We start from the raw sequence: 26,185 nt of genomic DNA, 5'->3' as shown, positions 1-26,185 counted from the left end.
ATTAACATTGAATGATGGTCAACAGAACTATAACTCATGCCTGAGTGAAACTTATCTGACACACTTCTGTTCTGTGTAAGGCACCTCAGAGCCATCCTGAACTTAGGAACACTGGGCAGAACTTCAGCCCTACACTTGAGGGGCATTGTAAAGAGCAAAATCACTAATGAAAAGCACAAAAATGCAAAAAAAAAAAAAATTGTGGTACTAAATAGACTGCAAAAAGCGTGTCTGTTTACAATATGAGAGCTGAAATAAGAAGGTAGAGCATTGTCTTGTTCAAACCTCAGCTGGGCATATGTGCGTGGGCCAGGTTAAATTTTTTGCTGTTCTGCCCATGTCTGCAAATAACCTCAAGTGTGCCCACTTGGGGATTACAAACACAGTTTAGTGAGTTGGTGGATTTGTAAATATGGAATCCATGAGACTCAACTATAATTTGAAAACCAGTATTGAAAGATAAACTCGGGTTGGGGGTGCGGTGGAGAATTGCAACAGGTTTTCTGGGCTTCTCCAGCACAGTCAGGTTGTATCACTCAGCTAGGCGTGCAAATCCTATTGATAAAGGCCTTTTTGTTGGAGAGGGAAGAAGAGGAAGAAAGGAGGTGTGGCATTCAGAGAAGTAAGGAGAAACTGAAGGAGTTGTGTGAGGGCTTAGGAATCCAGGAAGTGGGGGCGTAAGAGTAATGGGGGAAGTCTCTGGAATCAGGACAACTGAGTACAAAAAGCTTGGACAGGGGAGAGAAGGAGCAGGAAGAAGGAGACCACCATGAATGCCAGAACCACACTGTGATTTGGGTCAGTGTAGCAAAAGCTCAGTAAGTCATATTGGTTTTTTGGCATAGGGCCGCCGTACTTATCTTTGCTCTGAGCTCTGTGACCGAGTTTTTTAACTTTTCAACCAATTGTAGTACCCCCTATGGACTGCTGGAGAGGGAGGGACAGCCATGGGTTCTGATTCCGCCTTTGCTGGCCACATTAGAGATGGCTTGGGTGGAAGCCTTATGCCACAGAGTTACTTGTGGATGATTTAAAGAAGGATGCAGAACTGTTTTTCACTCGCAAAGAGAAAATTAATGCTAGAGATTTGATCCTTTAAGAGGTCTTTGAACTTGTAAACCCAGACACATATGTGTCAAGAATGGAAACTGGCAAAGACTGTATTCCATAGTTTGAACTTAATTGCTTTTGGTATGTACTTGAAAAGATAAAATATCCCAAGACGTTTAACTTTAGAAAGTCATTCTCTTGTGCTGCACAGTAAGTCATTTTCACAAGGATCTGGCCGAGATATTCAGTATCAATATGCAGGAATGGTTTCAATATGTGGTAGGCCAATAAAAACAAAGTCACTCTGACCCACACTTTGCAGATCTAAGAGGGACAGAGGAGCAAGTAGTGATAATTAGTTCCAGTTTCAGGGAAATACTGTAACTCTGCAGCCACATGCCTCTGTCCTGCCCGCTGCGCCGTGTGTCTCTCAGGGAGGGGGGCTTAACGTCCCAATCTGTGCTTCTCAGGTGGGCACTGCACATGACGTGGTTATGCAGCGAGGCCTGAAAGTGGGTCCTGTGGAGATAGGGAGTGTTGGTTTGATCTGAAGTCATGGGACTCACAGAATTGGCCACTGGGTTTGGAAAACCCTCCGTAGGAGCAAGCCTCAGTGAGAGGAAATAGGACCATCCCACTCCCCCTTGCTTTGCTGCTGGCTAGCACAGGCAGGAATGCTGCCCAGAGCCTTTGACCCACTTCCTTGCTTCTAGGACAGTCAGATCCAAGCAGTGGGGGGTCTGCTTACTCTTCACCCTGGCCTTAATTCATCAGTGTTCCCTTTATCCTCTCAGCCTGGGGTTGGAGGGATGGTGGAAAAGAGGGTCTTTCCTTCCCAGTGTTAAAAAGTGGATTGAAGCGTATGTGTGGGGCAGGGGAGGGAGGAAGGAAGGGTGGGACCTCTGGAATCATACCCATCGTACTCAAATAGTCCGCAACGTTTTTGCCGTTCTGCTTATATCTGCAAATGACCTCAAGAGTGCCTGTTTGGGGATTTGTAAATATGGAATCCATAGTCTCCAAAATGGAGACTTTATTTATTTATTTATTTGTTTAGTAATTGACATGATCTTGCTGTGGGTTTGCTGTTTATACGGAGTAACCCAAAAGAAGTTAAACTTGCCTGTTTAAATAAATTGATCTATTCTGGTTTGAAGCAATATTTTTCAGGCAAGCTCAGATTCTGTAGGCTTAAGCCTTTTCTCCTTCTCTCAACCCCTCCTCTTCTCCCTGGGTGACATCTGGGCACAGGAAAAAGCTTATGTAACATTGTCATGGTTGGGGTGGGATGTTTGCTTTCTTTCTTTCTTTCTTTTCTTTTCTTTTTTTTTTTAAAATATATCTTGAGACAGAGTCTTGCTCTGTCACCCAGGCTGGAGTGCAGTGGCACAATCTCAGCTCACTGCAACCTCCGCCTCCCCGGTTCAAAGGATCTCCTGCTTCGGCCACCGGAGTAGCTGGGATTACAGGCATGTGCCACCACGCCTGACTAATTTTTGTGTTTTTAGTAGAGACAGGGTTTCACCATGTTGGCCAATCTGGTCTTGAACCCCTGGCCTCAAGTGATCCGCCTGCCTCGGCCTCCCAAAGTGCTGGGATTACAGGCATGAGCCACTGCACCCTGCGGGATGTTTTCTGCTTGTGTTGTCCTTCTCTTCTGGCTTCTGTTGACTTCTTTTTGAGGTGCAGCTGATTTTGTCTCCTCTTTGGGAGTTAGCTTCAGCTACCAAGGTGTCTTTGGTTAGTGTGTCTTGTGATTGTCAGCTGGGTGTGGCTGCCCCTAGGTTTAGCATCCTCTGCTTTGCCTCTTGCTGCTGTAGACCCTCTGGGCCTTAGCCAGGAACTTCTACTGGAAACTGGCTTTATGTGGCCTACTTCCCAGCTTCTGCTATAGGATTCTCTTGCCACACACCAGGCAACTTCTTAGCAAATACTCTTTTACTTTTCAGCTCCCTTCTTCCATGTCTACCACAGGGCTATTTGGGAGCTTCTAGATGTCCCCAGGCCAGGTATATCTGGGAACAAGAGAAGGTTATTTTTGGCCCATCTGCTTGGCATTTCTCTCTGCAAATGATGTTCTAGGGCTCCTGAACTCCAGGGGCCACATGTGTGTGCATGTGAAGCACAGGAGGGTAGGACACATTAAAGCACCAGCCTAAGTAGTTTTGTATTCTCCCTCAACCTATCTGGAATTTTTGTCTTCTTGCTCTCTTTCTTCCAGGGCCATCCCCCGGTAGGTGAGGAGATAGATGGGTAGAAAGTCTTGCCCCTTCTTCTGTTCAACAGGAGTTGCCCCCACATCCCATCCTCTGTCCTCTCTACACAGTAACTCATAGTAAAACTCTGTGCTTAGTCCCCTGGGCTTTGTTCTTAATATGTGCAAAGATAATTTTTGAATAGAAATAACATATTTTTCTCTTTCACAAAACTCACTTCTAATACAATAGTTTCTCTCTGACTTGAGAAATCTAATATAAAACACAAGGTAAAAAAAAAAGAATTCTTGGTTCAGGGTTGTGCCTCTTCTTTCCCTGAAACAACAAAGGCCATTGATTCAGTGGGCAGAGAGCTGCAGGGCAACATGATTTATGGGTAATGAAAAATACATTAGTGTAATAATTTCAAAAATATGGTAGAAAGAGTTGGGAACTTCTGGATTAGAAGAAATGGATCAAATGAGGCTGCTTACATGCTGGGGTGGCTGACTCAAAGGAAAATGTAGCTGGATCGCCACAGCTGGATATCCTTGGGTTATGTGGTTGCCTTTCTCAGCCTCACTGAGCAGGGTCAGAAGACGTGAGTCACAAAACCAACTGCAGCAGGAAAGACGAACATGGCCTCTCATCTCATGGCGGCACAGAGGGGCAACAGAAGCTCCTGTGAGCTTGTGAATTCTTCTTGCTCAGAAATCCTTTTCTTCTGGTTTACATGGGGCTACCCCATGAGTCTTCAGGGGTCAGCAAACTTTCTGTAAAGAGCCTTATGATAAATATTTTTGACCTTTCATGCTATGGGGTGTATGTCACAACTACTCATCTCTGCCACTGTGATGGGAAGGCAGACATAGGTAATATATAATGGGAAAGTGGGCTGGAGTTTCAATAAAACTTTATTTAGAAAACCAGGCGGTGGGCCAGATTTGGCCTGAGGGTGGTAGTTTACTGATTCTTAATCTGGAATAAAGTGCTAGGTCAATGTAGAGAAAGAACTGCCTGAACTGACTCCTCTATCCTGTGTCTACCTGTTTGATCCCCTCCCTACCTCTGGTTCCCCCCACCACCCCATGCACATCTTCCTCCAATTGCACATACAGACCAGACCAGGTTTTTAACATTATTGTGACCCAGCCTTTGGCTTCACTCACCAAGTCTCCAGGATGGAGAAACAGAGGTCCTGAATTTTTTATTTTTTTTAAAACACTTGTCAAGCTTAATGACTGTTATTTACAGAGGTAGTTTAAATGTTTTTTATTGTATTGTTATCTTTTGCCCCTAGGAAATTTCCAGATTGGCTCACATTTTGATTTCCAGGCTTTCTGGGCAGGGCTGGATGCTTAAGAGGTCAATATGCTGATGAGCAGAGTAGACAAAAGGGCCAAGTGAGCAGATGCTCCTAACTGACCACAAACTGCAGGACAAGTAAGGCATTCCGCCTCTATCTGAGAGCATATAGTAATTTTCTATGGTTGCCATAACAGATTACCACACACTTAGTGGGTTGAAACAAGGCAAATATATTATCTTACAGTGCTGGAAGATAGAAGTCTGGCATAGGTTTTATGGAGCTAAAATCAAGATGTTCATAAGGCTGTGATTCTTTCCAGAGACTGTAGGAGAGGATCCATTTCTTTGCCTTTTCTGGCTTCTAGAGGCTGCCTACATTCCTTGGTTCATAGCCTCCACCTCCATCTTCAGAGCCAGCAACATTGTGTCTCTCTGGCCATTTTTTCAATAGTCCTGTCTTTCTCTGACTACAGCTGGAAAAGTTTTCAAAGATTCAGATGATTAGATTGGGCTCGCTTGAATAATCCAGGATAATCTCCCTATCTCAGCATCCTTAACCTTAATCCCATCTGTAAAGTCTCTTTTGTCATGTAATATATTCACAGCTTCCAGGGATTAAGACAAGATCTTTGGGGCACCATTATTTTGCCCACCACAGAGCAGGATCCTGCCTTGTGTTTTTCTCATAGATACTTTCTGGGCACGTAGAGGTGCTGAATAAATTACTTGCATTTACTGGGATCTAAGCCCCTAGGCTAAGGGGAGCTGTTGAGGAGAGGCCCCAGTCTGCTGCGTGAGGAGGGCATGGCCTTCCTTGGGGAAGGGAGGCTGAGTGGTGTAGGACAAGCACTGAGCTCACAGGCTGAGGACTTGGGCTCTTGTCCCAACTCTGCTGCACATCTCACTTGCTATCTCTGGTCCCTCGTGTTATCTTCTATAGCATGAGGAATGTAGATTAGGCAGTGGTTTTCCAAAGCTTTTTAAGCACCAGGGGCCTTTCTTCAAGTCAAGCCTATAGAATTCCAGGTCAGAGTGGAGCTATAGTGTTTGAAGAAGGGGTAAGGCCCAGAGCCTTCCCTGCAGGCCTTTCCCAAGAGCTGCCTGGCAGCTGCAGAGATACAGTTTCTTTCCAGGTCTCCTGGAACGCTATTTGGAGATCACTGGACTAGATCAGGGTTGGCTAATTGCAGCCAGCAGGCTAAATCAGGTCTGAGGCCTGGTGTTGTTTCATTCCTGAACTAATAATTGTATACATATATATAGTTTATTATGGTAAAATACACATAACAAAAATTTACCATCTTAACCATTTTTAAGTGTGCAGTTTAGTGACATTACATACATTTACTTTGCTGTGTATCCATCACCACCATCCATCTCCAGAACTCTTTTCATGTTGCCTAAGACTCTGTATCCATTAAATAATAATTCTCTATTTCTCCTTTCCCCAGTCCCTGGAAATCACCATTCTATTTACTGTCTCTGTGAATTTGACAGAGCTGGGACCTCCTATGTGTGTATCAAATTACACCCAGCACAATGTGTCCTAAGGAAATAGTGGAGGCTGTGAACTACGGTGGCAGTATTACTTATTTCAGATAAAAATTGGAATCAAAAGTCCAACAAAAGGAGATTCTTTGAATCATTTATGCTGTGTCTATAACATGGAATGCTACAAGGCTATTGAAAAAGCATCATAGATAAATATTTGTCGACATCAGAAGATGGATGTGATTTATTAAGAAAGAAAAATAGATCGTAAAGCGTATGTCTATATGTGGGTTTTTAAGTTGTTACATATTTGTTTTAATATGTAGCTTTAATTAAAATATATACATATAATTCAAAAAAAGATATACATGAAAATATTAATACTGATTGGCCCTGGGTAGTAGGATCATGGTTGGTTTTCATTTTCTTTTTGCTGACTGAGTTCATTTCTTTCTCTTGCAGACTTTGGGCCTTTCCTCTGGGTGTGGGTCTGCTAATCAGAGTTGGGAATCATCTTTCTTTTTTAAACCAAACCCATCAAGCATTTTCTTCATTTTCTACTTTTGGGTCCTTTAAAGTAGAACAAGGATGTTAAGTATCCTTTTTTTAAGACTTTTACAACATTTTTAATTTTTAACAGTTGTTTAGCCTACCCCTAATTCCACAGAAACTACTTAAAGCAACTCATTTGATTGTATCATCTCAATGCAATTTAGTTTTCATAGAAACAACTCTGTTTTGGTTCTCCTATTTCATCATTTTTATGCGTCTAAGCAAATTGCATACTTATAACAGCAGGTACACTTGGTATAGACAATTTGGGCCCTTTGTGAGTAAAACTGGTAGAAGTGGAGGTGCTCAGGAATGATAAGAGCAGCCTGCTAGCTATAGGCATTCAGTGTGTCCTGGCATTCGTCTGTAGTTTTCAGAGAGGGAATGGGGAGTATTTATTGATCTAATGAGTTGGTTAAATGACAGTCAGTTGAGAGGATTTCTACCACATATATTTTCTCTTTTTTTCTAATTGTTATTATACTTTAAGTTCTAGGGTACATGTGCACAACATGCAGGTTTGTTACATATGTATACATGTGCTGTGTTGGTGTGCTGCACCCATTAACTTATCATTTATATTAGGTATATCTCCTAATGCTATCCCTCCCTCCTCCCCCCACCCCATGACAGGCCCCGGTGTGTGATGTTCCCCTTCCTGTGTCCAAGTGCTCTCATTGTTCAATTCCCACCTATGAGTGAGAACATGCGGTGTTTGGTTTTTTGTCCTTGTGATAGTTTGCTGAGAATGATGGTTTCCAGCTTCATCCATGTCCCTACAAAGGACATGAACTCATCCTTTTTTGCAGCTGCAAACTCATCCTTTTTTACGGCTGCATAGTATTCCATGGTGTATATGTGCCACATTTTCTTAATCCGATCTATCATTGATGGACATTTGGGTTGCTTCCAAGTCTTTGCTATTGTGAATAGTGCTGCAATAAATATACATGTGCATGTGTCTTTACAGCAGCATGATTTATAATCCTTTGGGTATATACCCAGTAATGGGATGGCTGGGTCAAATGGTATTTCTAGTTCTAGATCCTTGAGGAATCACCACACTGTCTTCCACAATGGTTGAACTAGTTTACAGTCCCACCAACAGTGTAAAAGTGTTCCTATTTCTCCACATCCTCTCTAGCACCTGTTATTTTCTGACTTTTTAATGATCGCCATTCTAACTGGTATGAGATGGTATCTCATTGTCTACCACATATATTTTCTACCACATTGCCTTCATCATATCCTCTACTTCTGCTCAGATCTGCCACCTTCCCTAGGTGACCTGACTCTGCAGTTTGGGGAACTGATACCCTCAGGCTCATTTGTAATGCACAAGGGTCTCCTCTCCAAATATGTAGAGGATCTCATGCCAGCCATACTCCTGAAGCAAAAATAAGGAGTACGACAAAGGATGAGCTTGTTTGGATAGACTCAGACTTTGGGTTTTTAAGGCCTATCACTCTTGATCCTACTGACTTTCTCCCAGCAGCCAATGTTAAGGACCCTGCATTTAGGGGCTGGATGCAGCCATTCCTGCCTGATCCCTGCTGCTATCTCATGGCCTCATGCAGCCTTGTTTTGCCTGGGTTTGCCTTTGAGTCTGGGTTTTCTACATAGGATACTACATAATAGGCCTTCAATAAATAGTGATGGACTATGGTATGTCTGGGATATTTCCAGAGTGACCTGCAGTTCCACTGATGATCGTGGAATAAAATCTCTTTCTTAATGTTTTAATTAGTTGTTTATGCATTATTATTATTATTATTATTATTTATTCCAGATTTCTTGGCACTTTATATCTTTCTGCCAGCTGGGTTGTTGACCTCTTCAAAACCAGCACTGTGATTACATTTTGTGGACCAGTTTATGAGTCAGTTGGCAGCTGATCAGTTCCTCACTGCCAAATTCACACATTTTCTTTGTTATCACTTGGATGACCCACTGAATTGGATTACATGGGGCTTCAAAAACAGAATCTTACTAGGAATTCTAAGAGGAGTGGCTCTTGCATGAGAGAAAATATCTTGGGTTTGATCAGTGGAAACTGTGAATACAAATTCCAAAAATGCCAACACCTGTGTAGGGTTTAGGTGTTGCATTATAAAAGGTCTTTAGTCTCAGGTTGGAATTCAGGGACTCAACTGAACAACTGCAGAGTTACTGATTATTTACAGTTATATTATTTATACTTACTCATCTCCTTATAACTGCATATTGTTTCTTTTTCATATTGCTGAGTTGAGTAAATATTTCCTTCCATAAAGGTAAATGAGCATCTCAAGAGCAAGTTACTACATTTTGTATTTCCCTGTTTTCTTTTCTGTAAAATTGTGCAACCAAGAATTATGACCTACTGATATTAGAATAAAATTTGCAGAAGTTTGACTACATGAGCCAGATGGGTACTTACACCAATGATTCCTGAGTGTTCACCAGTTAACCAGGGCCTTGCTTGCTGCTTCTTAAGAGACAGGAACATTTGTGTTAAAATAATGTATTGCTAGGTGTGACTCCGAGATACCCTAATTTGTATCATCAGAGGTGTGACATAGGAGTTTTCATTTGAAAGATGCCCTTCAAGTGATTCTGAAGTGCTCTGTACTTGCTTGTTTTGGTGAAAATTATTTAATTCATGTTTTAGTATGTTCTTGCATTGCCATGAAGAAATACCTGAGGCTGGGTAATTTATATAAAAAAAGAGGTTTAATTGACTCACACTTCTGCAGGCTGTACAGGAACTGTAACAGCTTCTGCTTCTGGGGAGGCCTCAGGAAGCTTCCAATCATGGCAGAAGACAAAGGGGGAGTGAAGTGTCCCACATAAGGGGAGCAAGAGAGAAGCAGGAGGTGCTACACACTTTTAAACAACCACATCTCGAGAGGGCTCTATCACAAAAACAGCACCAAGGGAATGGTGCTGGATATGGTTTTGCTGTGTCCCCACCCAAAATTTCATCCTGAATTGTAATCCAAATTGTAATCCCTACACGTTGGGGGAGGGACCTTGTGGGAGGTGATAGATCATGGGGACGATTCCCATGCACTTCTCTTTTTTGCTGCCATGTGAAGAAGGACGTGTTTGCTTCCCCTTCTACCATGAGTGTAAGTTTCCTGAGGCCTCCCCAGTCATGTGGAACTGTGAGTCAATTAAACCTCTTTCCTTCATAAGTTACCCAGTCTCAGGCAGTTCTTTATAGCAGCATGAGAACATACTAATACAGTACTAAACCATTCATGAAGGATCCGCCCCCATGATCCAGTCATCTCCCATCAGGCCCCACTTCCAACACTGGGGATTACAATTTGACAGGAGATTTGATGGGGACACAGATACAAACCATATCATTCTGCCCCTGGCCCCTCAAATCGCCTGTCCTTCTCACATTGCAAAATACAGTCTTGCCTACCCCACAGTCCCCTGAATTCATAACTCATTTAGAGCATTAACTCAAAAGTCCTAAATTTCTAAGTCTCATCTGAGACAAGGTTAGTTCCTTCAACCTATGAGCCTGTAAAATCAAAACCAAGTTAGTTATTTCTAAGATACAACGGGGGCACAAACATTGGATAAATATTCCCCTCCCAAAAGGGAGAAATTAGCCAAAAGAAAGGGGCAATAGGCCCCACAAAAGGGGGGCTGCCAACCCTACAGCAGGGCTATTATGAAATCTAAAGCTTCAGAATAGTTTCTTTTTTTTTTTTTTTTTTTTTTTTGGAGATGGAGTCTTGCTCTGTCACCCAGGCTGGAATGCACTGGTGTGATCTTGGTTCACTGCAACCTCTGCCTCCCAGGTTCAAGAGATTTTCTTGCCTCAGCCTCTTGAGTAGCTGGGATTACAGGCACCCACCACCATGCCTGATTAATTTTTCTATTGTTTTTGTAGAGACAGGGTTTCTCCATGTTGGCTAGGCTGGTCTCAAACTCCTGACCTCAAGTGATCCACCTGCCTTGGCCTCCCAAAGTGCAGGGATTACAGGTATAAGCCACTGTGCACAGCCAAAAATAGTTTCTTTTGACTCTATGTCTTACATCCAGGGCACACTGGTGCAAGGAGTGAGCTCATAAAGCCTTGGGCAGTTCCGCCCCTGTGGGCTTTTCAGGGTTCAGCCCCTGTGGCTTCTCTCATGGGCTGGTGTTGAGTGCTTGTGGCTTTTCCAGGCTGAAGGTACAAGCTGGTGGTGGATCTATTATTCCAGGGTCTGGAGGACAGTGGCCCTTTTCTCAAGTTCTACTAGGCTGTGCCCCAGTGGGGACTCTGTGTGGGGGCTCCAACCCCATATTACCCCTGCATACTGCCCTAGTAGATGTCCTCCATGAGGGCACCACCCCTGCAACAGGCTTCTGCCTAGACACCCAGGCTTTTCTATACATCTTCTGAAATCTAGGTGGAAGCTCCCAAGCCTCAACTCTTATACTCTGTGCACCTGCAGATGTAACGTCATGTGGAAGCTGCCAAGGCTTATGGCTTGGACTCTCTGAAGCAGCAGCCTGAACTGTATTTGGGTCCCTTTGAGCCATGGCTGGAGCTGGAGCAGCTGGGATGCAGGGACCAGTGTCCCAAGGCTATGCAAGGCAGCAGGGCCTTGGGCCTGGCCCTTGAAATCAGTCAGTCCTCCTAAGCTTCTGGGCCTGTGATGAAAGGGGCTGTTGCAAAGTTCCCTGAAATGCCTTTTCCTCACTGTCTTGGCTATTAGCACCTGGCTGTTTTTTACTTATCCAAATTTCTGCAGTCTGCTTGAATTTCTCCCCTGAAATTGGCCTTTTCTTTTTTACCACTTGGCCAGGCTGCAAGTATTCCAAACTTTTATGCTCTGCTTCCTCTTTAAATGTAAGTTCCAATTTTAGGTCATTTCCTTGCTCATGCATATGAGCCTAGGTTGTTAGAAGCAGCCAGGCTACATCTTGAATGCTTTGCTGCTTAGAAATTTCTTTTGCCAGCTACCCTAAATCATCACTCTCAAGTTCAAAGTTCCACAAATCCAGAGGGCAGGGGCACAATGCTGCCAAGTTCTTTGCTAAGGCATAACAAAAGTGACCTTTGCTTCAGTTCTCAATAAGTTTCCATCTCCATCTGTGACCTCATCAGACTGGCCTTTTCTGTCCATATCACTATCAGCATTTTGGTCACAATCACTTAACCAGTCTGTAGGAAATTCCAAACTCTCCCTTATCTTCCTGTCTTCTTCTGAGTCCTCCAAACTCTTCCAACCTCCACCTGTTACCCATTTCCAAAGTCGCTTCCACATTTTTAGGTATGTTTATGGCAGTGCCCCACTCCTTGGTACCAATTTTCTGTATTATTCCATTCTTGCATTGCTATTAAGAAATACCTAAGACTGAGTATTGTATAAGAAAGGAGGTTTAATTGGCTCATGGTTCCACAGGCTGTACCAGACGCATAATGTTGGCATCTGCTTGGCTTCCGAGGAGCCCTCCAGAAACTAAAAATCATGGTGGAAGGCAAAGGAGTAGAAAGGCATTTCATATTGGGGAGCAGGAGCAAGAGAGAGCAAGGGGGAGGTGTTATATACTTTTAAACAACCAGATCTTGTGGAAACTCTATCACAAGAACAGCATCAAGGGGATAGTACTAAACCATTCATTGAGGATCCACCCCATGATCCAGTCATCTCCCACCAGGCCTCACCTGCAATATTGGGGTTTGCAATTTGACATGAGATTTGGTGGGGACACAGATCCAAATCATATCAATTCATATACATTTTTACTTTTTCTTCATCATCACAATGTTCTAGTTTCCTTTTTGAGATCATTTTTTACTATATACAAATTTATCTTTTAAAGTTATAGAGTTAACTATGTAGTTGAAGACTAGAAACTAGAAAATAAATTGAAATGGGCATGCTAAAGTGTCAGCTAGGTTTCCTTATTAGCTAAATAAGTTCTATTCACCTACTGGTCTTTTAATACCCAAAATTCAAATTCATGGAACAGCATACTTGAGAATTACCAAATAGGTTGATAAGGAATAATTGAAACTAAGATTGTTAAATCCACAAATGCCAAATATTTGTATCATTTAGTTATATGTTCTGCCAGTTTCTTTATTTTTAAAAATATGAATCTATTGAGTTGTATAGAGATGACAATATGATTACAGAGTAGAACAAGTAGATGAGAATAATACTAGGTACTACACTGAGCCAACAGCTTCTTGAGGCATTAATTGATTTCCAATCTGTAAATGATATTCTTGTGAAAAAAACTGGAGAAATTGGAAGTGTGGGATTGTTCAGCTAGGCAGATGTATAGAAGGTAGAAGAATCTGAAAGATAGATGGCAGATCGATTAATACAATAAATGAAGCCTCCAGAGGCATACTGCAGAAATTAGACCAGACCTTCCCATGTTTTTGTATGAATTCCATATTTGAGCATGAAACAAAACTGGGAAGACTAGCAGATATTTAAGATGATAGAATCTGGGACAAATGCTCTTAACAGGCTGGATCCAGGAGTTGAATGTTAAAAAAAATCACATTGATAGTAATAAAGGGAAAGTCCTACATTTACATTATCAAAGCCAACCAACCAACCAGCCAACCAACCGATCAACAAATGATATGAGCATGGAGTGTGGAGGAGTGGCTTAACAGAATTTCTTTTGGAAAGGATTTAGAAAGGAAAGGATTTAATTCACTCATTCATTCAGCCAATACTTATTCACCACTTCCTATGTGTCAGACACTATTCTAGTGGTGCATTCTCCAATAAGGGAGTCACTGTCGAACATTTGAAATGCTATAGAACAGTTAAAATGTGGCTAGTTCAAATTGTAGGTGCTGTAAGTATAAAATACACATTGCATTTCTGAGGCTTGATATGAAGAGAACATAGAATATATCATTTTTTTATAATTACATGTTGAAATAATATTTTGAATATATTGGCTATAATAAAATAGTGAAATATATTTAATGTGTTTCTCTTTTTCTTTAATGTGCCTGCTAGGAAATTTAAAATTGCATATGTAGCTCACATTATATTTCTATTGAGCAGTGCTCCTCTAGACTCTGAGTACACATAATTGAATAAAACAGACAAGGTTTCTGTCTTCTTTCATTCATTCAGCTAATATTTACTGAGCACCTATTATGTGCCAGGCACCATTCTTTTAGGGTGATATATTCCATCAGGAGGAAGATAAATCATAACAAGTAGCCAAATAAATAAAAAAGATCTTTTCACTTAGTATGCGGTGAAGTGATAAAATACAACAGAGTGGTTGTGGGGAGGGACAGTCATTTATATTGTGAAGTTGGGGGAAGTCTCACTGTAAAGGTGCCATTTCAGCCGAGACCTGAGTCACCAAGGAGCCACACATTAAGAAAACTGGGGTGAGAGCCTTACACTCACAGGAAACACCAAGTACAAAGGTCCTAAGGTAGGAACAGTGACAGGGCCAGTAGTACGGGGGCCTTACAGGCTGTAGCAAGGAGTTTGGCTTTTATTTTAAGGCAATGTGAAGTCACTGGAGGCTATAAATCAGGTGAGTGACAGGATCAAATGTAAATTTTTATAAGATTATTCTGTTTAAAGGGGGGAAAAGTAGAAGCAAGGTGCCAATAATTTAGGCAAGAAGTGATGGTGACCTGGAGTAGGATGACATTAACGAAGTTGGAAAGAACCCAAGGACTCATAGTGTTTTGGGAGGTAGGGGCACTGAGCTTTATTGAAGGTTTGATATGGTGTGTGGGGAATGAAGGAATCAGGTGCAAATGCAGCATTCCTCAGAGTGTGATGTCCTTGCCAGAAACAAAGAAAAAGCCACCCAACTCCAAAGGCCAATGTGATCTGATGCTGTTCTGGTAGGGTTACCCTTCCCCAGGGTTGGGGACTTCATATCATGCATAGGAGCAATAGCTAAAGAAAAGACATATTAACCAAGGGAGTGCATACCGAAGGATGCATGTGGGGCTCTGCATTTCATTTTTGGTGAGAACCCAAAGGAAGAAGGAGTAGGAAGGCAGATTTGCTCTTTTTCCCTATTCAAATATGATTGGGCTGACTCCTGGGGTGAGCTCTATGTCACAGGAGGCATTCAAACAAGAACCAGATTAGAGGCCACCAACTGGAGGTCTGTGAGCTACATCTGGCTCATCAATTGTTTTCTTTGACTGTCACATTTTCCCCCCTCCTTAATTATTCAACAAACTGTCAGCCTTTCAAAAACTCAGCTTAAGAATTCCAGGATTCTTTTTTCTGTTGAGCAAGAGGGAAGGTCTGACGGCTTCAGACCCACCTTCCTGCACTGTACCGGTTGGTCAGGTGTGAGAAGCGTCGTGCCCTGTCGGGGAGAAAAACCTTCAGTTTTCCTCTGTTCTTGCCTGGTCCCATTCATTCTCTTGACCCTGTAGGCATTGAGTTTATGACTCCTAGACTTTTTAGGAATGTCACAGAGGATATTCTAATTGTCTCTGGAAACTGGACAAGAAAGTCAGGATTTTTATTGCTAAAATTGAGATTTTTTATTTTCTTGACTGATACTTCCAGAATGGAAGCTCTCATTTACTCTAGGATCTTTCCTCCACCAGCCTCTTCTGGGGTCATGCATGCTATGGTATGGATGGTGGCTTTGAATGCAAGCTTTGAAGTTAGCTTTATCTTAGTTCCAATCCCAACACCAGACAGTTACTGTATGACCTATGTGGGCCTTGTTATTACCATCTGTAAAAGTGATTTAAACATTTTAGTGCCTCCCCCAGAGAGTTGCTGTGATTATTAAATGAAATAATGTATTTAAAAAACCTAGCTCATAGGCAGGGTAGTGGGGATGAGGATGTGGGGATGGTTAATGGGTACAAAAAAATAGAATGAACAAGACCTAGTATTTGTTAGCACAACAGGGCAACTATAGTCAAAAATAATTTTTATATTTTATCTTCAAAATAATTTTATAGTCAAAAATAATTTAATTATACATTTAAAAGTAAAAGAGTACATAATTGGATTGTTTATAACACAATGGATAAATGCTTGAGGGGATGAATGCCCCATTTACCCTGATGTGATTATTACACATTGCATGCCTGTATCAAAATATCTCATGTAACCCATAAATATATACACTTACTATGTATCCACAGAAATTAAAAATTTTTAAAAATCAAAAAATAAAAGACATAGCCCAAAGCAAGGCTCATAATAGGTACCCAGCAAACTCTATTATTAAATACTTATTGAGCATCTACTATGTTTCAGGCTTTTTGCAAAATTCTTAGAGTTGTCAGACTGTGAGGTGATCATTACAATTCTAGTTTAATCCTCTCATTTTACAGCTCAGGAAACTGAGGCCCCAAATGGTGAAATGTTTTGCTCAAGGCTACCAAGTTAGGATCTGATTGACAGAGACTTGGAATTTGAGCTTCTCTGTCGACAGTTGGATTCACTCTATTGTTTGCCCATTCATTTCCTGGTCAACTTCTCCTCCAACCTCTCTTCCCACTCGATTCGACAAGTTTTTATTGAGTATCTAATACATTATTGGAGTCAGTTAAATGTAGAACAGTGGTTCTCAATTGGAGGGTAAGCCATCCAGGAGACAGTTGGAAATGTCTAATGACATATTTGTCACAACTGGGTGGGTACTACCAGTATCTAATGGGTAGGGGCCAGGGATGCTGCTAAACATCCTATAATGCTCAAGACACCCCCCAGCAATTATCTGGCCCTAAAAGTCAGTGGTGCTGAGGCTGAGAAACCCTGATATAGAGGATGTACAGATAAGTGAAACTTTTTTTTTTTTTTGCTTGCAAAGAGTTCCCATTCCAGGGCAGGGGGTGGGGAGGAGGTGGTGGAGGATTACTCTTGATACATTGTGATAAGTGCCCCCAAGAACATAAGTACCCCTGATGAATGCTGTCTGAATTTTTGGACCTAACTACTTTCCTGTAGACAACACTTACAGCAAATCCACATGGGCAGAGTAATTATTAAATAAAATGGAGGGGGCCACAGAGCCAAATGAAGATACAGAGCCCGATATTAAGCCTCCTTTCCTGGAGGCTCAAACTGGGAAAAAAACCTCTGGCTGGTCAGAGTTCCTTGGCAAAATATTCCTTTCCCATTCTAGGCAGTGCCCTAAGTGAGCAAAACCAAATCAAACAGACACAATATAGGCAATGTATGCATTTATTCATTTTAAAAACAAAGCCTTCACTCCATTATTATTATAATAATGTTCATTATGGGAAATTTGGAAAAATATATAAAAGTTGAAGGCATAAATAATTCTTAATATTTTGCTTTATTTCCTTTCAACTTTTTCTTCTTCCTATGCTTGGTTTTTTACTTTGCATAGTTGTGATCATATTGAATGAATAAACTTGCAGACTGCTTATAAATTGGCATTCTTTCATCGTGTATGTGTTACCGCTACAGACATCTTTGTGCATAAAACTCCTCTTTATTTAGGGTTAAAAAAAAATTCTCAGAAGTGAAATAATTAGTTTTAAACTATAAGCAATTTAAAGCTTTTGATATGTACTGAAAATTGCTTTCCCAAGAGATTATGTCAATTACATTCTCACTGATAATGTATGAAATTGCCCTCAGAAGTTAATCTTAAAAATCATGAGCTGGGTAATGGTGATTATAAGATAGTCAATGGTGAGATCAAGTTATGTATTTCTTGGAATAGGTGAGATATATAAAAAGAGAACATAGTAATTTTTTAATAAGCTCTTGCTAATTTCACTTTCAATATTGTTCCCTATTGAATTCAGTGTTCACAGTTCACATTTGTTACAGAAATTTTAAATATCTGTTTTATAATGCTGAAAATACACTCTTCTGCATTTATAGTATACAATCCTTACTGTATTTTAAATTTAGTTTTTTTTGTGGCTGTGGCATTTCATACATATATACAGTGGTATTAATATTTGTGATATCTCTGGTTTTGTGTGGCTATTTTATTCTTGTGTGGAGAACTGTGGATGAGAGTTTTATCTCTATTTCTTTTTCTTTCCTTTATTCCTTTTTTTAAAAAAATTTGGAAACTGCCAAGCAAACAACCATCCCTCAATGAATGGGATACATAATTTGCCTTTTCCTGTTACAAGTTGAAACACAAAAATGTTATAGCAAAGAAAAAGTATACGGTTCCAATTTTATGGTTAAATCACTTTGTCTGCAGGACCAGAAAAAGCTCTTCCTTGAAGTCAGTATAGAAATGTGTTTCCACAACTTAGCAATAAACTGAAATTCTTTAAGGGAGCTTTTATTTTTCCCTCCTACTTCAATTATAAAATTGGAGATGTAGCCTCATAAAGAGAGGAAAAAATCAATGATAGACTGAGCTGAAAACATTTGACAAGGAAATAATTTAAGACTGGTTCAACAAAGGGCATAGACTGCAGAAGAAGAAATGTAAATGACTAACATGATATAAAAAGGTCAGCTTCACTAATAATGACATGCAGATTGAAATGAAGTACCATTTCCACCTACCAAATTGGCAAAAATAAAGATATTCTTCAATGTTGATAAGGATACAGTGAAACACATTTGCAGACATCGCTGTTTGGGATGTAAATTCACATCAGCATTATAGAAATCAATTTAGCAATATGTATTAAGAACTTAAAAAGAGTTCACATCCTTTTTCACTCAATAATTTTTCTTTTATGGGGCTGCTGTAAATTATTCAAAAATCTCTACAAATAGGTATATCCAAAGATGTTCATTGCGTTGTTATTTATAATAGCAAACTATTGCAAAGAACCTAAATATCCAACAATAGGAAATTGGTTGAGTACACTATGGTATAGATACCTTGCTACCTGGAGTGTGGTTCAAAGACCAGCCACATTGCCCCATCCGAGACATAATGAATAAGAACCTGCATTTTAACAAGTCTCCCTGGTGATTCCTGTGCACATTGAAGTTTGAGAAGACTTGTTCAGGCATAGGAGAAAGCAGTTCCCACCTGATATTCATTATAGGGGATTTTTTCTTTTTTTTTTTTTTAAACAGAAAACATTCTCAGCCGGGGCACACAGACTCTCTGATGGTAGAGGCAGATTACTGTAGTTTTAGGAAGCTCACAGGCGATTCTGATTTACAGCCAAACATGAGAACAACAGATATATAATGTGATGCTACTGTTAAATCTGCTAATCTCTCTGTCTACTGCCTTCCACAGCACAAGTTAATTTAATGAATTACCTTATGTCTTACATTGAACAATCATACCAAAACCCGCATATAGCATTTGCAATACGGAGGCCACTAAGGGTACTTTCTAGATATTGCCTAAGAGCCAGAATAGCATTACTTCCTCTGAGAGCAATACCTGGCACATGAAGCTTGTTGGATATTGTTGAAGGAATGAGAAAGTAGGCAGGAACTCCTATGGCTTGCACACCTACGCTCTGACATTCTGTTTCTATACTGTTTGTTGTTAGGTAAGAAATATTTTTTAGGTTCCCTAAATCCAGGTTTTACTGGCTTAGAAATTTGTTGTCAGGTATGATTTTGATTGTATTGATGAGGATGCTGGCAGAAAATAAATGGCAAAGTTAAATTAGGAATTCAAGTTAAGTTTAATAAAGGCACTATTTACAAAGGTGCCAGGCAGAGTTAAAGGAAACCCACCACAGGGAAGAAACAGTGGGGGTGGCTGCCACCCTGAGGTCGAGGTAAGGGGTAAAAGCAGGGTGGGGAGATGGGCAATGTCCCTTGGAGAGGGCTGCCTCATATGAGCTGAAGCCTAGCAAAGAAATGCAATGCATTAAGCAGGCCTTTATTTTCTGTATTCTGATGCATTGACAGCATGAGGCCTTGTTGACCTTCGAGAGATTCCCTCTCCCAGGGTTATCAATTCCTGGAGTTGGCAAGCAATTCAACTGGGAGTACATCTTCTCTATGCAAACCAACCCATCCAGAGCCCAAACTCCAACCACCCCCTTTACTGGGCTTTTACACTCCAGGCCACCATCCCCCTCACATGATTACTCTAGGGCCAGGTACCAGACAACTAGGAATGGCTCCTATGCCCCAGAGCCCACTGAAATTATTCAAATGAGCCCATTCTAAACTTGCTCACCTTGCCTCTCCTGAGCCTTCCAGTGGAAACCACAATGAAAGCTCTTGCCCATGTGTCCCCAGCTCTCTCTGGCTCCTGAGCGACCCTGGTGCTTTCTCATATAACTCTCCTTTGTGGCCTGCCACATCTGCGATTTCTAGGGAGCTGTGAGTATAAACACTTCTGTCACAACAATTATTTCCATGCCTGCATGCCTTAACCACACCTGATTCAAATAAATCCCGGGTACCTGATTAGAACACACAGCCAATCCAGAGGCATGTGGCAGGAAGAAGTGGAAGGGAATAACCACTTTGCTTTCCCTCTCCACCTCCTGTTAGTGTCTCTGCAAGCCAAGCCAATTGGAAGCTAGTGGGGCAGGGATCCCCAAGTGTAGCCCATGTACGTCAGGCTCTTGGGGCACAGAGGAGGGAGGGGAAAGGTGGCGAGTGCATCTGGAGCCATAGGAGACAAAACCCAGTGTAGCAGCAATGGACCCATGACAGCGAGAATAACATGGAAGCAGCTCTTGCTTTCTGGTCTTCCTAGTCTCAACACATTGGCTAAATGTATGTATCCAGTTTCTGGTAACATCTTTATCTTTGTCTTTGACTCACAACACAGACAAGGAGAAGAGAGCAAGCAGCATTTTTCCCCCCATGAGTTTCTTGTCAAAGCATTAAGGTTTTAGGTGGATAATATCTATAAAAGACAAGAATTACAAACCACTTTATCAAAGGAAAACCACATATGGAGTTTTCACTTGCCAATGGATATGTTCTGCTGAAAGCTCCAATTGGATGTGGTTGTCTTTTTTTGGTCTTTTATACCCAGAGACACAGGCAACAGACACTAAGAATGTAGAACGTCATTTTCCTCCTTCATCAGAGTGTTGCTTTTGGAAATATCATAGATTCATTCTTGAACTTCCATCTCTTGCTCTTTGAACATAACTCTCAAGTGTTTTGATGATGGGTAGGTCCCTTCATCTCCAGAGTCTACCTCTTTCAATTTGCAGCAATAGTAGAAGTTCTGAGTGGAAGAAAGCCACAAGAAGACTAAAACGGTTTTTACACAAATGAAAGAAGCTGAAATGGAATTGTCATTTCATGCGGGGACTAGATTCACCCAGGGTAATCAGAACTACCTGGGGAAAACTCAAGTCCTTTTTTGGGGGGGTGGGGTGGGGTCTCACTCTGTTGCCCAGGCTGGAGTACAGTGGTAAGATCATGGCTCACTGCAGCTTCAACCTCCCTGAACTCAGTGATCCTCCCACCTCAGCCTCCTGGGTAGCTGGGACCACAGGTGCACACCACCACTCCTGGCTAGTGTTTGTGTATTTTTTATGCAGGTGGGGTTTTGCAATGTTGCCCAGGCTGGTCTTAAACTCCTAGTCTTAAGGAATCTGCCTGCCTCGGCCTTCCAAAGTGCTGAGATTACAGGCATGAGCCCCCGCACGAAGCCTAAGGTCCTCTAAAGATCACAGTGTGATACAATAGTGTTTTCAAGCAAGTGGGGGCATCACTGCAGCTAACAGTAGTCTGGATCTTGACTTAACCTCTGCATCTCAGGTGACCAACTTAATTCCTGGGCTGTGTATAGTGGCTTGGAATGCGGATACACAAAACTACAAGAAGATTCTAATGAAGTGGTGCTTGAACTCTGCCTTACAGGCATGTGGGGAGTAGTCCATTGGCATGAAGGTGAGAGCGTAGAAATAAAAAGCGGGATGGAGGCCATTTTTATGTATTTTAACTTCCAGTGCATCTTGCGCTTTAGATGACTAATGCCCTCTGTGAACTTCTGCGAGTGGAACCAAAACTGTTTAATGAATAAATGACTTTTAGTGCTTTATTTTTACCTAGAGCTTCATTTGAAACAGATCATCATTAGCTTTATGGTTTTAATTGTATTGGAATTCCTTATTGTAACCTATTGCTTTATTGCATTAATCCATTAACCTGGGTGCCTTGGAGCATAGTTTTAGAGCCTGTATTTATATCTGGACGAATTGCATGGATGCTTCCTTATAGGGTGAGATATTTTTCAGATAATCACAGGAAAAATCATCTGAACCCCTTTCCAAACTTCAGGGTCTAGGAAATAACCAAATCAAATCCAAAAGACCCTGGACATTATTCTCAACTTTTCTTACTTTGAAATGCCTACCACTCTATCAACAAGGAATTGCAAAATAGTAATTCTCACAATATGGGTTGCTCCCACATGTTTTTCATTTGGCAGTGCTGTGGGACGCTTTGGTTGGCCAGCTCCCCAATCAAAACCAGGTGGTTAATGGTCACAAACTGGGGACCATGAGGGGAACTGTACCTTGTTCATTAGGGCAAATGGAGATGGAGTGTCCAGGCCACTGGCTGAGGGCCTAGAATCTCAGACAAACTAAGAATGACCAAGGCCCAGCTCTCTCTTCCTTTGCTAATAACCTGGAAGGTGGCACAGCTGTTAACACCAAGTTGACCCAAAGCATTTCTTCCCAGGGTGGGAAAGTGACTGATGGAGACTCCACCATGTTCGGATCACACAGGGTGTTTTTTACTTCTGGAGGAAGGAACACTGAGGTTAGAATTGGGCCCTTTGTAACCTCGCAGGAGTGTTTATAATGCCCATCAACCAGGCTTTCCGCTGCACCTGTTGGTGGACCAGCTGCAGAAAGCAGGTGTATCTGGGGACAGAGAGGACGGATGACTGTGGAGAATGCTGAGGGCTGCCAGATGTAGTCCACATAAACACTGGGCAACAGCTGGGAGACAGGAAAGATGTGGATTTAATTAAAAATGATGTGCAAATTTGATTATTAATTTCAAGCCACTGTGTGAATGTAACATACATACATACATATATACACATATATAATATGTATTTCAGAACGACTGAATGGAATGTGTTAACGGAAGCACGAGTTTCACTTTTCACTAATTCCATGCACATTATATTTTGTTCATTGGTCCACATGATTGTTCATCATATTTCCATGTCCATTAAAAAAAACTTTCCCAGGCAGGAAGCTAAAATTCTAGTTTAATTGTAAATGCCTTGCAATCCCAGGAATACAACCTTGTCAACTGAAACAGATAAACTGAATCAGGTGGCCTCCGACACTTGCATTTATAACTGGACTAACATGAATACATTCATTGTAGCATGGGAGACTTTGACCACAACTGTGTGCTGTGGACTCTTATGAGATTGAGCTAACTCCTTAGTTTTCATTTGCCATCTTCACCAGAGCTGAGACACAGCAGTGCCTCATGAGAAGGGTGGAACTCATGGGGCTATTGACACGGCCTTGCTAGACTCCGTAGATGGCCCATAGGATATGTAGGAAGCCTGGGGAGAATTTGCTGTGGTTGACTTTGGAAGACCAAGTGTGTTGTAGGTCTTATCAGTGATGAATCTGGAGGCATGAGGCATCCATCATTCATTACTTAAAAGAGCCGAGAGTGAGGATAATCTCTACCTTGGAAACAACACCTGATTGGACAGTGTTCCATGGTATTTAAATTTAAAACTGGTACTGGCCAAGGAAGATAGTCACAATGTTTTCGCATCAGAGAAGAGGGCAAAATCAGAGGTCTGAAGTGTACTGTCTCTTGAGGTTTTCAGGGGACTCTCCCTCCTACCTTAATGTGTCACATTCTCCATATTCTTTTAGGACATTGGTTCTCAACTGAGGGCCCCTTGAAACTGTAGGCAAAATGTTGTGTATACACAAACACACACACACACACATATATGTATATGTGTAGATATATATATATAAAAGATATATATATATATATATAAAGTTTTTTTTAATGGACATGGAAATATGATGAACAATCATGTGGACCAATGAACAAAATATAATGTGCATGGAATTAGTGAAAAGTGAAACTCGTGCTTCCGTTAACACATTCCATTCAGTCGTTCTGAAATACATATTATATATGTGTATATATGTATGTATGTATGTTACATTCACACAGTGGCTTGAAATTAATAATCAAATTTGCACATCATTTTTAATTAAATCCACATCTTTCCTGTCTCCCAGCTGTTGCTCAGTGTTTCTTTTTTTTTTTTATTTATTATACTTTAAGTTCTGGGATATATGTGCAGAATGTGCAGGTTTGTTACATAGGTATACATGTGCCTATGTGTATACTATGCGTATTGTTGCTGCACCCATCAACCCATCAACCCATCATCTACATTAGATATTTCTCCTAATGCTATCCCTCCCCCAGCCCCCCAGCCCCCCAGCCCCCGATCCCCTGACAGGCCCTGTTGTGTGAAGTTCCCCTCCCTATGCCCATATGTTCTCATTGTTCAACTCCCACTTATGAGTGAGAACATGCGGTGTTTGGTTTTCTGTTCCTGTGTTAGTTTGCTGAGAATGATGGTTTCCAGCTTCATCCATGTCCCTGCAAAGGACATGCATTTATCCTTTTTTATGGCTGCATAGTATTCCATGGTGTATATGTACCACATTTTCTTTAGTCTATCATTGACGGGCATTTGGGTTGGTTCCAAGTCTTTGCTATTGTGAACAGTGCTGCAATAAACATATGTGTGCATGTGTCTTTCTTGCAGAATGATTTATAATCCTCTGGGTATATACCCAGTAATGGGATTGCTGGGTCAAATGGTATTTCTAGTTCTAGATCTTTGAGGAATCGCCACTCTGTCTTCCACAATGGTTGAACTAATTTACACTCCCACCAACAGTGTAAAAGCATTCCTATTTCTCCACATCCTAGGAGAGTGGTGTTTCTAAGGAGAGCAACTTATTTCTCTTGAGGAAATGTCTTCATGGCAAGAAATAATGATAACAGCAGTAACAACAACAATAAGTTAATACTTATGGCATTCATGATGTTCCAGGCATCATCTGAGCACTTTACAGATGTTAGCTTGTTTAATAAGGCATCTGTAGTTGTCAAAAAGAAAACAGAGTATTGTGCCATACTTTATAACTACTCTTCCTTGAAGGAATTCCATTTCTCTAGCATGATTTCAACGCCTTCTCTGCTCTGATTTTGAATGCCAACCCTTTTCAATGTTTATTTACCCAATGTATTTGTTTTCTATGCAGCATAAAACATTACCACGAATTTAGTGGCTTGAAAAAACACCCCTTTATTATGTCACAGTTTCTGTGGGCTGGGAGTGCAGGCAAGGCTTATCTGGGTTTTGTGTTAGGGGCTCACCAGACGTTAATACAGGTGTTGGCTGGGGCCGTGGTCTCATCCAAGGTTTTGTTGGGGAAATAACTGCTTACGTGCTCCACTTAAGATTGTGGGCAGAATTCATCTTCTTTTCTTGTTGTGGGCAGAATTCATCTTCTTTTCTTCTTTTCTGTTGCCTGGAGGCAGTTCCTTGTGCTACAGCCCTTTTATAACATGGCAGCTTACTTCTTCAAAGCTAGCAAAGGAACCTCTGTCTCCTGTCTGATGATCATAGGCATATAGGATGGTCATAGGCATAATAGCCTACGATAGCCTATCATAGGCATAATAGCCTAAGGCATAGGCTTATAGGATGATCATAGGCATAATAGCCTGAGACTTATAATGTAACCTAATAAAGGGAGTGACATCCTGTCACCTGTAGCATATTCTATGGATCAGAAACAAGTCACAGGTTCCACTCAAACACAAGGAGAGAGAATTTTGCAGGAGTGTGACTCATTGGAGGTCACCTTGGGTGTGTTGCCCACTATTGAGTGCACACTATATGCTCAAAAACTATTGATTGGGTGCCCACTGTGTGCCAGCATAGCTTTAGTTGCTTGCTTGAAATATACATCAGGGAGCATCATTTTCCTTTTTCACTTTTCCTTCTAGTCCAGAGGGAGCATTATCTGCTTCCCAGATGTGCTGTGTCCACCTGCATTGCTGAGTCTTTGCTTCCAGCTATGCTCCCAGCTTGGGGTGCCCTTCTATGTCCTCTTTCTCGTTATAATCCTTGTCAGACTAAAGGGCTCAGCTCAATTACTGTGGCTTTCCCAAAACGTTTCCTGATCCCTAAATCATTGTGGGTGGCATGGGAGCACTTGGTTGTACCTCTCTTGTAGCAAGCATTTAATTCTGAGTTGTATTGTAGTTACTTGTGTAAATATCTATTTACTTCAACAAAGGGATCATGTTCTACATGTTGTTGTCAATTTTTTGGCTTCATTTTCACATGGGAAGTACTAAATAAATGTTTGTTGAATGAACTTCCCCCAAATAATTGACCCTACTTTTAATTTTTTTCCTTTTTCCAGGAATAAAAACAATCAACAATCCATCTTTAGCATAGGTTTGAGTTTCTGTCTGTAAAATGGGGACAGAAAAGTTGCCTCTAGCTCTTTCCTTTTCTCTTCCCATTAGCCCCAGTGAACTATAGCAATGGCCCCTGCAGGGCCCACCCGGGACCTGTTAGCTTAGCTTGAAAAGATCCAAAAGTAAAGGCTATGGAACCTCCCAATTTGACAGTGTTCTAGTTCTTAGTGAGGTCTTATGCCCCTCTTGCCCTGCATTTCCTTCTTG

The sequence above is a fragment of the Pongo pygmaeus genome, chromosome 12, assembly GCF_028885625.2.
Source record: "Pongo pygmaeus isolate AG05252 chromosome 12, NHGRI_mPonPyg2-v2.0_pri, whole genome shotgun sequence".
Classification (NCBI taxonomy): Eukaryota; Metazoa; Chordata; class Mammalia; order Primates; family Hominidae; genus Pongo; species Pongo pygmaeus.
Note: the sequence above shows the minus strand (reverse complement) of the source record.